The sequence below is a fragment of the Scophthalmus maximus genome, chromosome 12, assembly GCF_022379125.1.
Source record: "Scophthalmus maximus strain ysfricsl-2021 chromosome 12, ASM2237912v1, whole genome shotgun sequence".
Lineage (NCBI taxonomy): Eukaryota > Metazoa > Chordata > Actinopteri > Pleuronectiformes > Scophthalmidae > Scophthalmus > Scophthalmus maximus.
The window spans coordinates 12,317,135-12,336,014 of NC_061526.1; positions in this window are offsets into that span (position 1 = coordinate 12,317,135).

The following is an 18,880-nucleotide window of genomic DNA, read 5'->3' on the forward strand; positions in this document are numbered from 1 at the left end:
CAAGTATTTTTCAAAAGTGCCTGACCTTTTCCAAACAGATTCTAAGAAATCCATCCCAGATGGTTCCGTGTAACAAACCATCTGCAGCGTCACATTATTAGTCTTTACTATTGATGACAATTCCATGATCGACGAAGGATGTCAAAATTTCATCTCAACCAGATTAAAAACTTTTAACAATATCATCTGTACGCCAGTTTTTCTTCTTAAAAGCCTCAACAACATTTGTGTTTCTATTTGTTTGCTATGCCGTCTGGTTGTAAAATCACTTATCCTTGGTTATGTTGGCTGGAAAAGCACCTTTTTTTGAGACTCACTGGGAATCTCTTGTGCAACAGTTTTGAATGTATTGCTGAGTGGTTACATGATGCTGGGCAGCCACATGTTTGTCTAACAATCAAGCTGATCATACTGAACTAATATTATGTTTTGCACCTCCTTGGCAGATGCTACTGTTACTGAAAATATTTAAGGCTAACGTGCATCCATAGTAAACTCATGACTAAACTTCACCTCTCAAACAATAACCTCACTATGACCTCATAAATGCATCATTGCATACCTTTTCTACACTGACCTCTAATGAGACTTGAATCCAGAAAAATGAGCAATGCTGGAAAGCGAAATAAACATTTGCTTATTGCAAATATATCAATATTGTTGTATATGTTGGACAGTTGTTGACAAGAAACTCCAGAAATTTTAAATTAGATATTAAATATTTTGTTAAATGTGTGATAGTGTTATTTTCATAGTGTTTCCTTTACAAAGTGCATCCAACACAAAGCACTGCCAAGTTTATCTTTACACTGTAAAATGTATGTATCTTAGATACAATCCCTTAAAAATCTAAATCTGAAGTATCAGTGTTAAGACTTTTTTATTATCAGCCTGGAACTACCAGTATCAGTCAGGCTACTGTATATTTCATACTTATATTAGCACCTACATTCAACAGCTCTCAGATCAAGCTATGTAACCGAGCACCCACAACAGCAGCAGTTTTTGAAGTTGTGGTCTTCTGAATTGCGATCTCTCTTTCTCTTTGTGTTTGTCTTTGCATAAGTCAAGTGTCTCTCTTTTCCTTTCTGCCAAAACACAGGTGACACTGTGAACACCTGCAGGAGAAGGCTAATGAGGTGCCCTGCCAGTCCAAAATCTGCCTCCACGTCTGGCCCCTGCAGCAGGGGATTGCAACGAGGGGATAGGAACATCACGCCTGTTGCTAGGTGACATCCAAACATACAACATTATGATAATGATACAAAACCATTATGGAAGTCACTTTTTAGTTCTGTAGACTGTGTTGGTAATACTACTGCTCCATGGATGTAGCAGAGATTTGAAACAGTTTCTCTCCCTCCCTTTTTTCCCCCATCACTATTGAATTCAAACCTTTTAATGCATAAATGTAAGAATTTTACAAGTTACTAATGTTTTCATTAGATTGAAACAAGCCTAAATATTTTGATGAATGATCAGTGCGGATTGTAACTGATCTAGTTTCAGACTTCTTTACTCTTGTTCCAACTAGTCTCTTTGCATAATCCTTTCTTAGAAGAAACACTAGTTGGCCTTTAAATAAATATCACCTTATCGCCAGAGGGAGCACAGCAGGTGATGACAGTCTTATGACTCCCCTCTCTTTTGTCCTGCTCTTATAAAAGCTTGTTAAAAGAAAAGAGGACTGAGCCTAATGTGGTTTAAAAGTCAAAGTTTAGATATCACCATATAGTGTTAGTAGCATAACTGCATGTCAGAGAGCAGGTTTTAACTATAGGTTGAACTATAGTAAAGGCAATGCTGTTACATAAGGATTATAAGCAACCACAATGGAACGTCAAGGTTAAGTGTTGATATTGGAAACATTTCAGCACAACTGGGAATTCCAACTCATACAAAATCTGTCATATGTGGTAACTATGAACGTTTACTAAAAGAAAAACCTCTACTGGTGACAGGCGATACGCCACAAATACTTTTGCCTCACAACATTGTGGGCTTTAAACACTTGCTTGCAAAGGTAAGGGTGATGGTAAGGGTTAGGTTAACATGTCAGGGAATCAGCATGATTAATTTACAGAATATATTGAAATCTATTTACATACAAAAACTTGACGGACTTACCATGCCATGTACATAACTGCCGCTAGAGATCGACGGCCTTTAAAGGGACCACATGCTGAAATACATTGTTTCAAAAACGACATTGTTCGACATATGAGTTGAAGGACAGGCTCTTTCAGCAGCATATTGTGTCTTTGATCAGAAATGTAGTATAGGTCCTGAAGACTTAGATTTTTTGTCTAAGAGGGCATGAAATGCTAACAGTTGCAGAAAATTATCAGTTATGTGCCATACTTGGTGTTTCTTTACATTAGCAGTCAAAAGTCACTTTCCAAACCAAATGTGTCCTTTATTTCTTGTTGTCTATAGATATGTATTAATGCTTACTGAGAAATGAAATGCAAAATTAAGATAAACATAAGGACACACTGCGTTCACAGGCAATAAAACAGCTTTCAGTTTTGTAACTTTAGTGTTGGTGTTGGTCTTGGCATGTGTCAGTCACCACACTCTCTGTCAAGAGGTGAGCATTGTTCACTCTTCCAGCCGACTGCAGGTCTGTCAGCCGCCACAGGAGAGCATGCTGGGAAGTCGGTCACTGTCAACTCCGTCTGTGTCCTGCACATATGCTCCACCAGCGCTCTGTCTACCCCCAGCAAAGACATGACACCTGAACAGAGAACTGTGTAGACAGTGTCAGAGTGTGCCACTATAGCACAAAGAACACTGCAGTTGTTTTGCAGAGTGGATGTGCAACAAGATGTAACGCGGGCCACTTCACCACTGTCATGTTTGCCCATGTTAGATTGCTCAAGCAGTGAGTGGAAACATTTCTGATGGTACTGAAGGCTGGTGAGTGAGGCCGGCCACATGATGGGTCTCTGGCAGAGTAAATACACGTGTGATGAAGTGAGACTGAGGTACTCTGTTGGAAGCAATCAGGGCAATTTCCAAGATGAAAAAACACCAACTACTCCCTGCATGGATCAATGTTTGTGTGTTCTCTGCTGGGAGGCAGAGAGAACATGCCAGATTAAAGGTGACAGTGGGGTCTTGCTTGAGCATAACTGTTGGATCCAAGCAAAGGGCCGGTTGATCAATGATAATCAGAAACCTGGCAAGTTCAAGAACTTGTTGCTAAGGCAGTGGTGTAATTGGTGTAAATGTAATTTGGCAGTTTAACATTGTGCCCTTAGCAAATAACATTTATTTTGGGGACATTTGGCTGACACTTAACATACAGGATACATAGCCAAAAGAGGCTATGAGCTATTGTACATATGAAACCTGAGTTATTCTACTGAGGTATATAAGCATTCAGGCCATTCTGCAATCTGAATGTAACAAAGCACTACCTTGCTCTAACAGGGGTTATTTCATGGCTTATTGCATCACCCTTGTTTCATCTTGCACCAGGACCATGGGCCATTTACAGTATATGGCTGATTTAAGTCTACAGCAAACAGCAGGTAATAATGTAGCAAATGGAATGAGGTTGAAAACATCCTTGTTGTCAGGCAGGCAGTTTTTGCATTTCCTCAGAGCCATTATGTGCGGATTACTTTGCACGATTACAGATATTTGCCATTTGTTAGATGTAATATGGATATGTTTTACATAGGTGGGCTACGTGGGAATCAAAAGGGGATGTAAAAACTATTGCATTGTTAAATAAAAGACTAAGCATTCAGAGCTGTGGTGAATCTGGACAAGTCAGCACACATTTTTTTCTGAATCTGTTGAACAATGTGGTGCTGTGGTTGTTGAGCTATTGTCACATGTGGTTGGTTTTGTTATACTTCCCAGCATTGTTTTTTAATATGTAGCGGATGCTGAACTCCAGTGTTGCTTTCTTTTCTACTTCAGAGATAGAATCAAATATCTCTGAGGGCTTAATGCTTTATGATTCATTAGAACTGGCCCTCTCCTATCGCTGTGAAAGGTATATATATATCTATTAAATTAAAGGGGGTAGTCATAATTCTGCTAAAGTCATTGCCTGCTATGCTCCCTATGATGTGACTAGCGCTTAGTCTTCCACCTTTATAGGAAAAAATATATATATTTCTCATCAAACGAGGCTTCAGAAAATGGAAACTATTTTCAGAATGTTCCTGACAGCAGGCTGCTGCCTACAGTATGTATCCTGTGCAGCTCCAAAGCCACTGATGGAAAGCTCCGAAAATATGCTCTTCGTCCTGTGTTTCCCATCTTACAGTCTGGTATCTGCATAGAGGTCATTGACCTGGGACAAGATACAAAGACAACTGACGCAGGATCTTTTTTTCCATTGCACAGCTGCCTATTGTCGTTTCCAAAATTGAAACTCAACATCTCCTAAGGCACATCTGTTGTGGAAAACATTGGATAATAAAGTTAGAGCACCGTTATTTTACTTTCATCTGTCTAGTTTGCCAGGAATCATGACATGAGTGTATTAACATTGTTAGCAAGTGGAGTGGAAAGACATTTGTTGGATAAACTTCCAAGTAATGTCACCATTTTCTGTCAATGAATAACTAAAGGTCAATTATAACTCTTCCAAAAGTTCCCTCCTTAGTTTTAAATGTTTGTCCCATCCCAATGTCCCAAAAATATTCCGCAAGGAGCTTCCACAATTCCCCTGGTGTCTGCCTTACGAAAAGTTGGTCCTCTGTTGAACTCTCAATGACATTTAATCACACTCACTTATTAATCTCGCCCTGTCTATGTTGTCAGCATAATGCAGCGGTGGTTTCCTTTACTGCAGCCCAATGCTTTGCTCTTTCTTTTCTTTTCTCTCACATCTCTTCAAGAAACGAGTGATCACTAAAATGAAGCCAGATGTTCGAAGTGTCTGAGGTACCATTCTCTCTTGACTGAGGCAGCCCCCGAGCCAACTGGCACACCGTGTTACAGGGAAGTGGTTCAATTTAGTATGAATAACCAGGCTTTAGTGGTAGATGAGCAATCTCCCGTGTTGCCAATACACAGAGCAATTAGTGTACACACATCTGTTTCTGTGGACTACCTGTCAAACTGGTAGATTGGTTAACTAGTAAACCAGAGGCTCCCTGTCCTGGTTCACACTCACAGCACGCATATTTGGGGGTTCAGTAGGTTCCCAACTAGCACATTATCTTCCCTCGTGAGCCCCCTACTGTTGACATTAGAGACATTAAGGAAGCTAAGCCCCTCTGTCCCTCAACAAGAGAAGAAGGGCTGATGATCAACTGAAGCTGCAATCAAGGGGCCCCTAATGACCAAGAGCGGAATGTGTTGTCAAAATGCTCAGTTTAAGTGGATGAAAGCAGACGATCCCTGATAAGATCTGACAAAAAGAACTGACTGTGCAGAATCTTCCGTTGAGAATTCAATCAATTCAAACAGCAACACAGACTTCTGATTGAACGGCAATAAACTGGCAGGCAGGAGAGGAAACCAGCTGGTTCTGTAAGCCCACATTAAGCCAGTTAAACATGAATCTGAATGTACATGTGGAACTGTGTTTTTTAAGGTTGCTTTCACAAAGATCTCCATCCAGAATGCAAGATGGAAATGTATCATCTATTCTTCCTCCTCTCTCTGCTGGTCGACTGAAAATTGTAGCTGCTGTCCAGGATCACAGCTAGCTTGACTATCAAATGGTTAAACCTCTATTCCCCTGAATGAAACTAAAATGATGATCCGAGGTGACTCATGAATGCAACCTGTTAACCATGTGACCTGGGCTGGAAAAATAATCAGTAATTTTTATCTTAAGTCATCAGTTTAGTATAATGTAAATTCTACAGTATGAAAATCGCAGCTTGTTAACAACACTAAGACGAGAATTGTACTCGTCAGTCTTCTGTCACAGGCTGACTCAGACCAATGTCCATACTTTCGTCACCTCGCCATTAAAACGTGACACACTGCATGAAGGGTGCATTGTTTTACTTTCTACTGCTGCAGCTGCAGAGATGGTTTTAATATATGTGCATTATGGAAAAAGATGCAAGCCAAAGGTAGGGTTAGAATAGTTAACCTCGTCATGATAAATATTTAATCCTGTGGGATAGTAAGACAATGGTCCACCTTAATAGGTTTGGAAGTTGAGGCCTAAGAGCAAGTTCGCAGGCCGTCCACACTATGAATTCAATAATGATGTTGAGAGGCAGCCAACACGGCGCAAGGGCTAAATTAGAAAATCACATCCAATTAACACTTCAAACCGAGGCGTCGGATTCCCCTGGGTATCAGGGCAATGAGATCAAAATGACAATATCACAGAACAAAGCATAGAAGTGCAACGGATCTGAATACCTTTGCTTTGAAAAACAGAAGAGTTTTAGTTTTTGTGATTTCCATATCACCATTGTTGCCTCAGGTCAGGGGTATTATCTGTGTCTGACGTCTTTTATTGTTAGCCTGCCTCACTCTTGTCTCTATCAAACACTATCAACCTTTCTCTGATATGTGCAAAAACAGAATCTTGCCTGCACTCATTTTCTCTAAAGGCATTTCCTTTTCCTCACTTACATCATAGAGTTAGAAGCCCTGAGACACATTTCCAGGATTTCACAGGAAGGATAATACCAGTCATATAGATCATTTAGTTGCTCAGGTAGTCTACACTTTCTTCTTTGATTTACTGAAGAGGAGTTATTAGCACTGATAATATACACTTTATCTAAATTACAGACAGGTTCTGGAGAAAAGTTATTGTCACCCCCCGAGAGGATGAATAAATATAAAGTATCTTTCTATATTTAAAAAGTGCAATTCTAGAATAAATCCTTGTTGAGAAATGTTCATTGAATAGTTTAAACTCTATATCTCTTCTATTCATCAACACTTCTGCTAGTACTGTTTACTTTTAATGATAGGAACTACTGTTTTCACTGCATGTTAAAATTGTGTCTAAATGTTTCAGCAGACACCATACACTTCCAGTACAAAGAGTCAGCCAGGACATGGAGCTAAATTCTACCAGAAGTATGAACTAGTGAAATCCTTCAATTGCAAGAGCCTGAGATATTTATTTTAAAAAGGCCTTGAGAAATGTCTCTTAAATAAGCAGGTATTAAAACCCAGGCTGGCAGAGAAAATTGCACACTTCAGTGCAGCCAACGCCAAACTTATACCACCACAGACCTTTGTGTTTATCTTGTTCCCCACTGAAATCATATCAAAAGAGCAACACATGGACTCACGGTACATACATTTTCGACAGGTCACCATACTCATGGGATTTAAGGATGATTACCATAATCAAACAAGACCATTAACAAGAAAATGGCAGCCTCTGGCTTCTTTAATGCTACATTTCACATTGTAAGCCGTCAGGTCAATGTGCTGATTATTTGATGGTACAAAACAGGAAGTGGGTACTGTACTGTCCAGAGCATTAGCTGTCTTTCAGAGAGATACAAAAGGCTGATTGAAAAATTACTTTTAATATGTTCATCCTCATTTAAAAGTAATCATTCCAAAGGAGTTCATACAACACACGTCTGCATGTAAAATGTGAACCTACAGCCGGTAGCTGATTAGCTCTAATTAACATAGAGACTGGAAATTGGGGAACAGCCAACCTTGTACTGTCCAATGTGTGGCATGTTCACGTGACACTAAGTTTCCAGTAAGACCCTGATCCAGGCTCCTACCTTCAGAGACAGCCAGACTTGATGTCCCCCTACAGATGCATAAAGATACTTGAACATGGAACATCCAACCACATTAAACACGAATGAGGCCTAAGGAACTGCACAGTGAATCGGATGTCAGTGACATGCCTGAAATACAAAGAGCTAGAAGAAAAAACTAAAAAGCTTAATCTATTCCACAGAGAAGCTGAGTAACAAGTTTCACCCCTTCAAGCAGGAAGGAGGATGGTTCTAACAAGGAGCACCGGAGGGTTCAAATCTGGACAGGGGTCCCAGAAATGCCCTGCATAATAGAAATCTGCTGTGACAAGAGCTGTTGTTGAGCTGTGTTGAGGTGACCCACGTTCTCACTTTGTGCCAGAGGTAGATGGAGATTAGATCAAAACCTTGTACTACTGTATCTCTTTGATATGCTGTATCCATCTCAGCTTTTATTCATGTCTTAGTAAAAATGAAGAAAGAAAGACGGGAGGGAGGTATCAGGTTTCTCCACCCTAATCTCTCTAAATCCATGGAACTTCACAAGAGCATCTTAACTTAACTCAATGAGAATCAGGTTATAAATCAGTTTTGTAATGATATTACAATGATATATTTGATTAATTTACTGGATTTCCTGCTCATTATTAAATACATTATTGTCACACTAAGAATGAGTTTCCTGGGCATTTTTAATGCCTGGAATAGAACCACACTAGCCCTCAGCCAAGAGGCCCACAAATAACACCAAGATGAGAAACGTTGCCTTCTTCCAGACGGCATGTTTATCTGAAGGGGCGGGTAGAGCGTTTTCATCCAAGGCCAAGCTCTGGACTCTGTGATCAGTCGGCCATGTTGCGGAGGAAATGCTTATTATGTGGTTGTGAGCGAGCCTTGTTTGTTGTGACCTTGAGGGCTCTTCCCATGGCGCGATGGGGCTCTGTAAAATGAGAAGAGTGACCACAGGATCCGCCCCAGGAAAGAAAAAAAGTGACCAAACACTGTCAGACTGTGCATTTTTCTCCTGTTTTCTGGTCTAGCCTGTACAAACACTTTCCCAGCATCACAGGATTTTGACACATATTACACTGTGTCTCTATCTGTCTGGATATGTCTTAATCTTCTCTCCTTCTTACCCCTTCTTGCTCATCTCAATTCTGCTTTTTCTGTGGCTAAACCGTGAGCTTTATTTTTTTCTTGCTGTATGCACACGACCATGAAGCAGTACAGAACCAAGTGGACTCATGCAAGTTAAATCAATACTTCATAGAAAGTCACAAATGTGTACTTGTATGTGTGTGCACATACTCAGCTCTGTTATTTCGATGGCAAAAGCCCACTCATTTCCGTCTTGGGAGCTAATGGGCAATCGTAGTGTGGAACAGAGCAGACGCTTAAATGCAATCACAACACTCACCAGAAATACCCCATTATCTGGGGACAAAAAGGAAACCTTCACACTGCTCTTGTGTGAAATATGTGAAAAGAGACTGATGTGCAGTTTACTTTAGCCAAGACTCCCTGCAGCAGCTAGTTACCGTAGTTACTGTAGGCTGCACTGTCTGCAAACCCAATAACTACCGAGCTGATATGTTGAAAATAAATGTGACGCTGGACAAAATGACCAGTTACAACTAAATAAGGACATTGATTTAAAACAACACCAGGTGGAAAGCAAACCCCCTCACATGTCACTCATAGGCTCAAAACAAAGAAAGGTGTTAAGCCCCCGTGTATGCATGTGTTTCAAAGGCCACCCAGAGATAAGCCTTTTAAAAAATAACACCACCCGAAATGACACGACACAAAAGGGGTGGAAAAAACACATCAGTACCAATCTGTTGCCTTCACGTATCATAATGAGCCACTCAAAGTCAATATTAGTGCTATTCTTTACCTGTCAGGCTGTCGAATGGATCATGCATTCCTGTACCGTCCCACTACTTTCCCAACATGTTTAGTCATCGCACAGGTATATACATGTTTCAAGAGAGGACAGAAAAAGGCAGTTTCTCATATTATAACCCAACAACATTCTCTGCAAAAATGTCAAAATGTTGACACACATCGAATTACAGATGTTTAAAGAAAGTATACAAGGGAATACACTGTCAGTGACTGGAGATTTCAGGAGGGCCTATTCTGTAGCGCATGGATTAATCTGCTACCAAAGCACATGATACAAGAGCCAACAATTTAATGATAAATTGAAAAATCAAAAAGTAAGCCAAGAATAATAACAACTGAGAGACCTGTAATGCATCAGAACTACTCCAGCAAAATGACTTTTAGGAAGTGATGAAAAGGCTGACAAACAGTTGAGAAGGTCAGCCTCAACTTCAACTGAGTAACATGTACTTGATCTCTGTTAATTAGAGACGACTGAGGATGTGAGGGAGTGTGAAGCTGTTTGGCACAGTGAGACGTCTTTGGCGTTTATATCTGGCTGATTTTATGGAGTCATACTCACCACTTTCCTATGTCAGACATAATAAATCTACAGTAGGAACTCTCTGCATGTCTGCAGGACTCTCCTGACTGAAGACTGGCCAAAACTGATGAGTCATATTAAATTACTGCCAATGACTTGACACACAGCAAAGCCTTAGGTATACAAGGACAGTACTCACTTGGAACAATGTGACCTCTGTCCCCTGTGTGACGACAGCACTCGTCAATGGAAACAGAGCAAGGTGACCTTGTGATTAAAGGGCAAAACCTGTTCATAGTGTGTGTGTGTGTGTGGGGGGGGGGGGGGGGGGGTGTTCTATGTCTACTGTCTTGAGAAGCGTTTTCTCGGGTTCCCGGCCTCTGAGAATGTGTTGTTAGTTGTTTGATGGTAATACTGGTAGAAATTTTAGCTCTTGATCAGGAAATAATATACATCACAGAAAGTGCTAGAAAGTCCCGTAAACTCAAGCTATTATAGTCTTTTTTTATGTGAATAGAACCTGTTCCACCTGTGACAGTCATAATGATGAATTTCATTATAGCAGTATATGCAGTATTCTTGCAGTCTTGCAGACATCTTACAAAGATATCATATCTTCCCCTTTTCGAATTGAAAAATTAGTTGCTCTTGCATAAAGATTGGCAGTGTGAATTTAATAAAGACAATTTGCACTATGCTGAGCGTCACAAATAATTTCTACTTTTACAAGTTGAAGAATTAAAGACTCTGATAGATTATTACTGTTAAACTAGTAATTGTTGAGTAAATATACATTTACTTAACATTTAGGTCTCTTGATAACGTCACAGCACATCAATCACTTTGTCTTCATAAATTCTGCTCGTATGGAAGTAAAGCTTCAGTAGCGCGACATCATCAGGCTAAAAGCAATGACATGGATGGAGTGGAATTAAAAAAACATGCAAAAAAGTCCAGCCAGCAGAGCAGTTGAGGATGTCACACTGCAGATATTATCTATGAGTATGTCTCACAGTTCTGTCTTCTGTCATCCTCACCTCAAAATAATTCTTTAAGGATGCTCACATTTGGAAGACAAGCAACCTGCAGTTAATTCAGTTCAGTTTATCTCTTCGGAAATCACCAAATAATATATCAAGCAAAGTATTTCATAGACAGGAGAATGAGCCAGAAGCTTAATGCAGTGCAGGATACAAATCTGTTAGATGCTTCCTCATTCCATGTGCTTGGAGAACTCTCTTGCTGGGTCTTTTGCTCTTAAATTTTAGCACTTACAAGTAGCACCCAGAGGATACAACCTGTACGACTTTATGCACATGAATAAATGCAATGCTGATCCCGTGTTCCATTATGTGGCAGGTACAAGTCTGCATCAGTCATGAGCGACTGCTCAAGTCTCTTAACCCCCCGGCAATGTGGCCCCTCTTAGGAGACCAGCTGTTGTGATAATCCTGTTATCTACCATTAAAGGTGCAGCGGGGGGCATCATAGAGGCTGCATGTTGATGCAGAGCACTGGGTTAACACCACACACCTCACCTGCTTCCACGTGTGCCAAGTTTACCTTCAAACAAGATCTAAGCAAATCCATTTGGATGCAATCCAGACGCACTGGCATGTATACAGGCACACTCAAACAGGCATTGTTATTGCTGACAGCTTGAGTTGAACATGAGATACAACTCCACACTCGAGGGGCACATCTGACGTTACATGCTGCGAATTGAGCATGCATAATGTATGAAGCATCTACCATCAACATATGGATGCAAAACTTACCCATGTGCATAGGCTGAGATCAATACTAACTGTTAAATACCAAATCATCAGGCAGTAGAATAAAAATTCACCATGATGTCAAGTGATTTTCTTTGTAGCTATAACACTGCCACAGTTAACGATTCAGTTCCTGCTAGTGCCTCAAGTGCCGAATGCAGATACACCTAGAGTATTTTTTAGGGCTCATTTCGAATAAAAGCAACAACCAAATGCTGTATTTTACTTCTTTTTTTTATATTAATTGCTTCAAGCTGTCATCTTGGCTTCATGATTGCTCTATGAATCTATTTCTGCCTTTGTCACAAGCAACATGTTGCACTTTGACTACAGTCAGAGTCACAGCACTGGTCTCAAATCACAAAATAATTACCATTTATATGGAGCACACTATTGCTTACAAAGTAGATCCCTTATTCACAGGGTGTTGCTCCTCATGCAGGGATAATGGCATTCCATTTGAACACCTTGCACACTGTTTGTGGCCTTGTCGCCTTTTACGACAAGGTGATATTTCAGCACAATGGGATATGAAAGACCTTACATCACGTATTAAGGATTTCTGCAGTGGTTTACGGCAGACATAGGCATGCACACACTTGAACATGCTGCATGTAGGTGAAGGCATTCCATCTGATTTCCCCATCTGACTGTAACCATGTCCACAGCTGTGAGATTTACAACAGGGTCCTAACAGATGTAAAGCAGCTCGATCAACCAATGTGGAAACTTGAGTATACAGGGCTAGCAATCTCATCAGAGATTTGGGGTTTAACAAATCAAAAGTCACATCTTACAGTCCTTATATATTTCAGTTCTGGGCTGTCAACAGGCTCTTTAACTATACCCCAATGTGGCACACACAAGGCACACTACAGGCAAATGGCACAGAATAATTCAAGGATGTGCTTTGGGAATGAACAACAGATTCTGCATCTATAACTTATGTGTATTATTGTTCTAACCTCTAAAATATGCACGTCATCCTGGAGTCATCTTGAAATCTTGGTACTCTGGGGCATTTCTATGGTCAGTTTAGAAATTCTAAGTTGTGCAGAGTCTTTGTATTGTTTATTTTGTATATATTTCAGCATGAGTTAACTTATCTATATCTATAAAAAAAAAAGTCCAATCCATTTTCAATTAAAATTGAATATTAGTGTCAAATAAGTGGTTAGTGTACAGGTTTTTACAATCCAACCCCATCAATGAATTCATATGTTTAGAGCTTTTGCATATACAAGTGGACATTATAGTTGTAAACCAGAGCATCACAAAAACAATCTGATCACCTCACAGGTAGCAGCTTTAACACCTTCTTTCCGTCTTTGTGCTTGTACAGGAGTGTGAATACCAGAAACTCTACAGGGGCGATTCAGTGCTACAGAGGCCATCAAACATCTGGCTACAAGGCCTATGAGGTTGTGTGGCTTCCCCATCCGGCTGAGATTCTGTGTCAAGATAGCTTCACCCGGGGCAGTGTATCTCCGTACCTACAGTCTCACATAGCCGGATCTCCACAGCGCTCTGTCAGCGCAAGCGTACAGTAGCGTCAGCGGTACAGGGTGCCAGCAGTGTCATGAGGTTCATTTCCCTCTCTGCCTGGACTCTGGGTCTCTCTCCTGACTCAGTTTTTCCACTCTTGCCTATTCCATTCCTCCGTGTCTCCCACAGTCTTCAGTTGGTATCATTTTGTTTGCCTCTCGCTCTCTAACTCTCTTTGGCACCTCCCTGTCTCTCCCTTTTCTCTTTTTCATCTTTCTCCCCCTCACTCTCTTGTGTGACCTGGATGTCACCGCTCTCATCCCTTTGCCTCTGAGGCTTCTTTCCATGAATGCCACGCTTGTGACGCTGTCCTGTTGTGACATGTTTTCCCTTCTACTTTATTCAGTGGTCTTAGCCCACTAATTCCTTGTGGAATGAGCTGCTGATGTACCACCTCAAGCCAAGTGTGTGTGTACATGTATTTGACGCTTGTGTCGGAGAAACTTACAATGTCACCACACTATTACCAAGTGTACTGACATGTACGCTTGGTATGAAGAGAGTAAAGTAGAGTAAATTTAGGAACAATCTTTTCTGGCTACTGTTATCTATGTAGAACATGGCATTGATGCTCTGTAACACGAGGCGAGATTTTATCTAAATCAATCTAAAAGTTTGAAGCCTTTTCAGCAACCCCAAAATGCTACGATGTTCACTATAGCCCAATTTTGGGCTTAACAAAGACAAACTGCTGCACAAAAGGCTCTGAAGAATCAGAATCAAGAATGGCTGATGCTTCTAACAGGTTCATTACCACCTCAACATTCAAACAGTAATGTAAGTGTAGTTTTGCAATACATTGAATTAACATTACGCTAAAAAATTATGACTCCACCCATGTTGTATTTCTTTGAGCACACTTTCCAGTGACGTGGGAGCCCATTAACCAAGTAGGGTATTGTAATTTCAAATGTGCCTGACCATGCATTGATCAGTATCTGCTGTTAAGGAACAATGATGCGATGCAACTTCAGAAAAGTAATGACCATTTCCCTGGGACCTTTATTAAAGGTGCAATAAGTGATTTTAAACTAATAAGCGTTTTGTCAAAGTCAGCGAATAGTTCCTGGCAGTGCGCTCGTTGTCGGTTTTTCGGTGCAGCCCTACCACACAACACTGCATGTGCAATTTTTAAACATCACTCCCTGACACGTTAAGAGACGTGCTGGCGAACAACGCTACAGCTCATCGGTTTTGGCCACGTGGTTAGCTTGTCAGTCTCACAAACCCCAGGCTGCGAGTCAACAAAGAGAGAAACAAGGTTCCTCCAAAATCACTTAATGCCCCTTTAAGGGAGATTTGGTAAGTCAAAATGTCCACACTAAATCTCCCTTAATTGAGATTCAAGACAAATACTACTTTGGTTACATGAGTTTCTTACAACCAAAGCAGCATACCACATTTCATTAATATCTATGATGGTGTCCATGATTTGACATGGACTGACCTGACTAGTTAAAACTTAGGTTCATCAAAAAGCATGGTGACATTGCTTTCATTAAACAATATTTGCCATTCCTCTTTGAATGCCATTGTGTTGTCAAGTACATATTCCCATGGGATACTGTGCAAGTTCTACAACTGCATATTACAGCGTTTGAGTTAGAAGTTAAATGGATTCATGTGTTGTTATTTCAATGTAATGAAATGTTAATTTGGGTTAAGTGTCACAGAGCAGCTTGCTTCTGAGGGTCAATTTAAGGATGATGTCATCAGTATAAGTCAGATTTATCCCCTGTAATCAAGGTTGTCTGCCTCAGTGACAGGCACAGCACCCTGCTTACTTTCACATGTACCAACCTCTAAAAATATTCCTTCCATCTCTCTTCTTCTTAGTGACTATATTTACTCTGTTTCACTTCACTTTGTCTTTACATGATCCTCTTGCAGCCACAAATTACAGCTGGCACCTTACTGTACTTAATGTTGCTCTGGACAAGTGTGTGGTCACACAACTGCGTGCCTGTAGTTGGGTGGGAATACAGTATATACCAATCTACAGAAGATAAATGACCCTGTGGATTTTTTAGACATTCAGACAAAACACTTCAGACAAAACACAAGACACAAATGATCATGCACTAGAATATGTCATGCTTTACTTATGAACCCAATGTAATTGTGTTTATAGTTGACCATCAAAGAGGCTAATAGGTTTTCTCTAGAACACTGATATTGATATTTCAGAGATAAAAAAGGCAGATAGAATCCTCACGGAAATTATAATTTCACATAGTACATTAACACAGAATCTCTTAAACTTGGTTACTATAAACAATTTAATGGAGACACTATTCTAAAGGACCTTACACATAACTGTAATGGAAATGCAGAAGATTTGTTAAATCACAAAATTCTCCATGCTACTTACACTATAAACATGTAGAGGAAAACCCAAAGCTGACCAATCCCAGTTTAGCTGTCCTCATGTACATTATTGAGCTCAGGAATTATTTCCTTGGACAGAAAATGAGAGGATGCTTTGCAACTGTACCATTACACACACACACACGTTTCAGTGGAGAAATATAAAGTCTGTATTGATGTATAATGTGTTGAATGTACATTACCGTTCAAAAGTTTGGGGTCACTTAGAAATGTCCTTATTTTTGAAAGAAAAAAGATGAAGATAACATCAAATTAATCAGAAATACAGTCTAGACATTGTTAATGTGGTAAATGACTATTCTAGCTGGAAATGGCAGATTTTTAATGGAAAACCTACATAGGTGTACAGAGGTGCATTTCCAGCAACCATCACTCAAGTGTTCTAATGGTACATAGTGTTACCTAATCGTGTTAAAAGGCTAATTGATGATTAGAAAATCCTTGTGCAATTATGTTAGCTTATGAAGCTATAAAACGGGCCTTCCTTTGAGCTAGTTGAGTACCTGGAGCATCAGTATTTGTGGGTACAATTATACTCTCAAAATGGCCAGAAAAAGATAACTTTCTTCTGAAACTCGACAGTCTATTCTTGTTCTGCGAAATGAAGGCTATTCCATATGAGAAATTGCCAAGAAACTGAAGATTTCCTACAACAGTGTGTACTACTCCCTTCAGAGAACAGCACAAACGGGCTCTAACCAGAATAGAAAGAGAAGTGGGAGTCCCCGGTGCACACCTGAGCAAGAGCACAAGTACATTAGAGTCTCTAGTTTGAGAAATAGACGCCTCACAGGTCCTCAACTGGCAGCGTCATTAAATGGTACCCGCAAAACGCCAGTCTCATCGTCCACAGTGAAGAGGCGACTCCGGGATACTGACCTTCTAGGCAGAATGGCAAAGAAAAAGACATATCTGAGACTGGCCAATAAAAGGAAAAGATTAAGATGGGCAAAAGAACACAGACATTGGACAGAGGAAGATTGGAAAAAAGCGCCAGAGAAGTCACCAGATCTCAACCCTTTTGAGCTGTTGTGAGAGCAGCTTGACCGTATGGTACGTAAGAAGTGCCCATCAAGCCAATCCAACTTGTGGGAGGTGCTTCAGGAAGCGTTGGGTGAAATTTCTTCAGATTACCTCAACAAATTGACAGCTAGAATGCCAAAGGTCTGCAAGGCTGTAATTGCTGCAAAAGGAGGATTCTATGACGAAAGCAAAGTTTGAAGGACAAAATTATTATTTCAAATAAAAATCATTATTTCTAACCTCATCAATGTCTTGACTATATTTTCTATTAATTTTGCAACTCATTTGATGAATACAACTGTGAGATTTCATGGAAAACATAAAATTGTCTGGGTGACCCCAAACTTTTGAATGGTAGTGTACACGACTAAAAAAATAATTTTTCCAGAGGAAGCATTCAAATCTTCGTGAATGCCAACGCGCTGTTGTCGAAGATGGACATTGCTTCTAGGGTTGATTATGGCCAAATTTGTATATAAATGGTGTCTGAAATCAACAGTGATCTGAAACCATATGACTTTCGGACCCCACTGTACTTAAGGAGCATTGTCGACCCACTAAGACAAAAAGGACAAATTAACATTTTTCTAGCTTCTTTGTTAAAGCTTTACTGAGTCCTATATATTTATTTAGTAATTATTCACCACATGCTTTCATGATGACCTATAGGTTGCCATTTCACAGCACAGAGTGGAGTACATCTGCCAGGTAAATTATTTAGACAACGTATGCTGCGTGCTATCACCAACTGCTATTGCATCCCCTGCCCTGGCAGCAGTACAGTGATACAGTGGTATGCACCGAATCCCAGTAATACAACCAAATGTGGTATTAAATTATTCACTCACTCTTTCGCCAGCCAGCCCCCCCTGGAGCTTTAAAACAGTCCATCATACATGAGAGCCGACGGGGGGGATATGCAAAACAACAGCCTTAGGGGATGTATTGGTTGAAATGGTTAAGATAAACTCAATTAAAGGTTTTCCAGAGCATAACGAAAACGCACAGGTGATTGGCTGATGAGAGGACTTACTGGAGAATGCCTTAGCAACACAGCCGCCCCTGTCTGACCATCCGCAACCAATCACTGTGTGCAAATTTTCCTTGTGGGTCAGGTGAATGAGAGGGGAGGAAAGGAGAGATTAGTGTGGGAGGAAACAAAGAGCAGAGAGGGAGGGAAAGAAAGAAAGACTTTCAGGGTGATGAAAGGAGGAGCTATGCCTAAATAAGGCTTTTTTTTCTACTCTGTTGGTTTAAAACTTTTGAAATTTTAAAAAGGGATAGATTACAAACTCCACACAGATCTAGCTGCATGTTTACATTTTTTCTGTTGTCCTTACAGCCTCACTGAGCTTGTTACACGTGGACTCCTTGGCCAAGTTGGTCATCTATAGATGAGACAGAAATCTAAATAAAGAACCAAACTAATCCTAAATGCCCGATGGAAAAGCCGAACATTGCAAACAGGCTACTGGAGATTATTATTCAATTTCCTGCCAAGATTGAGATGATAAAAATTGATATCACTCTCATGCCCGCACTGTAAATATGAAGGCATAGCCAGCAGTCAGTAAGCTTAGCTTAGCATAAGGACTGGAGAGAAGGAAACAACTATTCTGGCTATATCCAAAAGCAACAAAATTGCCAGCAGTTCTAATGCTCCCTGAGTAACATGTTATACCTTGTTCGTTGCCATTCTACAGTGGATAATGTGCTTGACAGTTTCTTGGTTGAAGGCAGTAACTTCAGATAACCTAAAGCAGCTGCTGGCTCAGACATGTAAGTGAATAGTACAAGTTGACTATACAGCACATGCAAATGCATTAAACTTGCCCATTGTGTCATCACTTTCTGCGTACCACCAGGTCGGCTTGCATTGCAGGGTTTGCACCTCGCATACAAAACCCCCTATTTGGTAAAGGTGAATTGTGAAAATCAGGTGAGATGATAACTGACTGTTAATAGACAGACTGTCCTCATCTTTGCAGACATGATGTAAGTACAGCATTTCTGCTGTGTTCAACTATAAAGGCTGACAGAGCGAA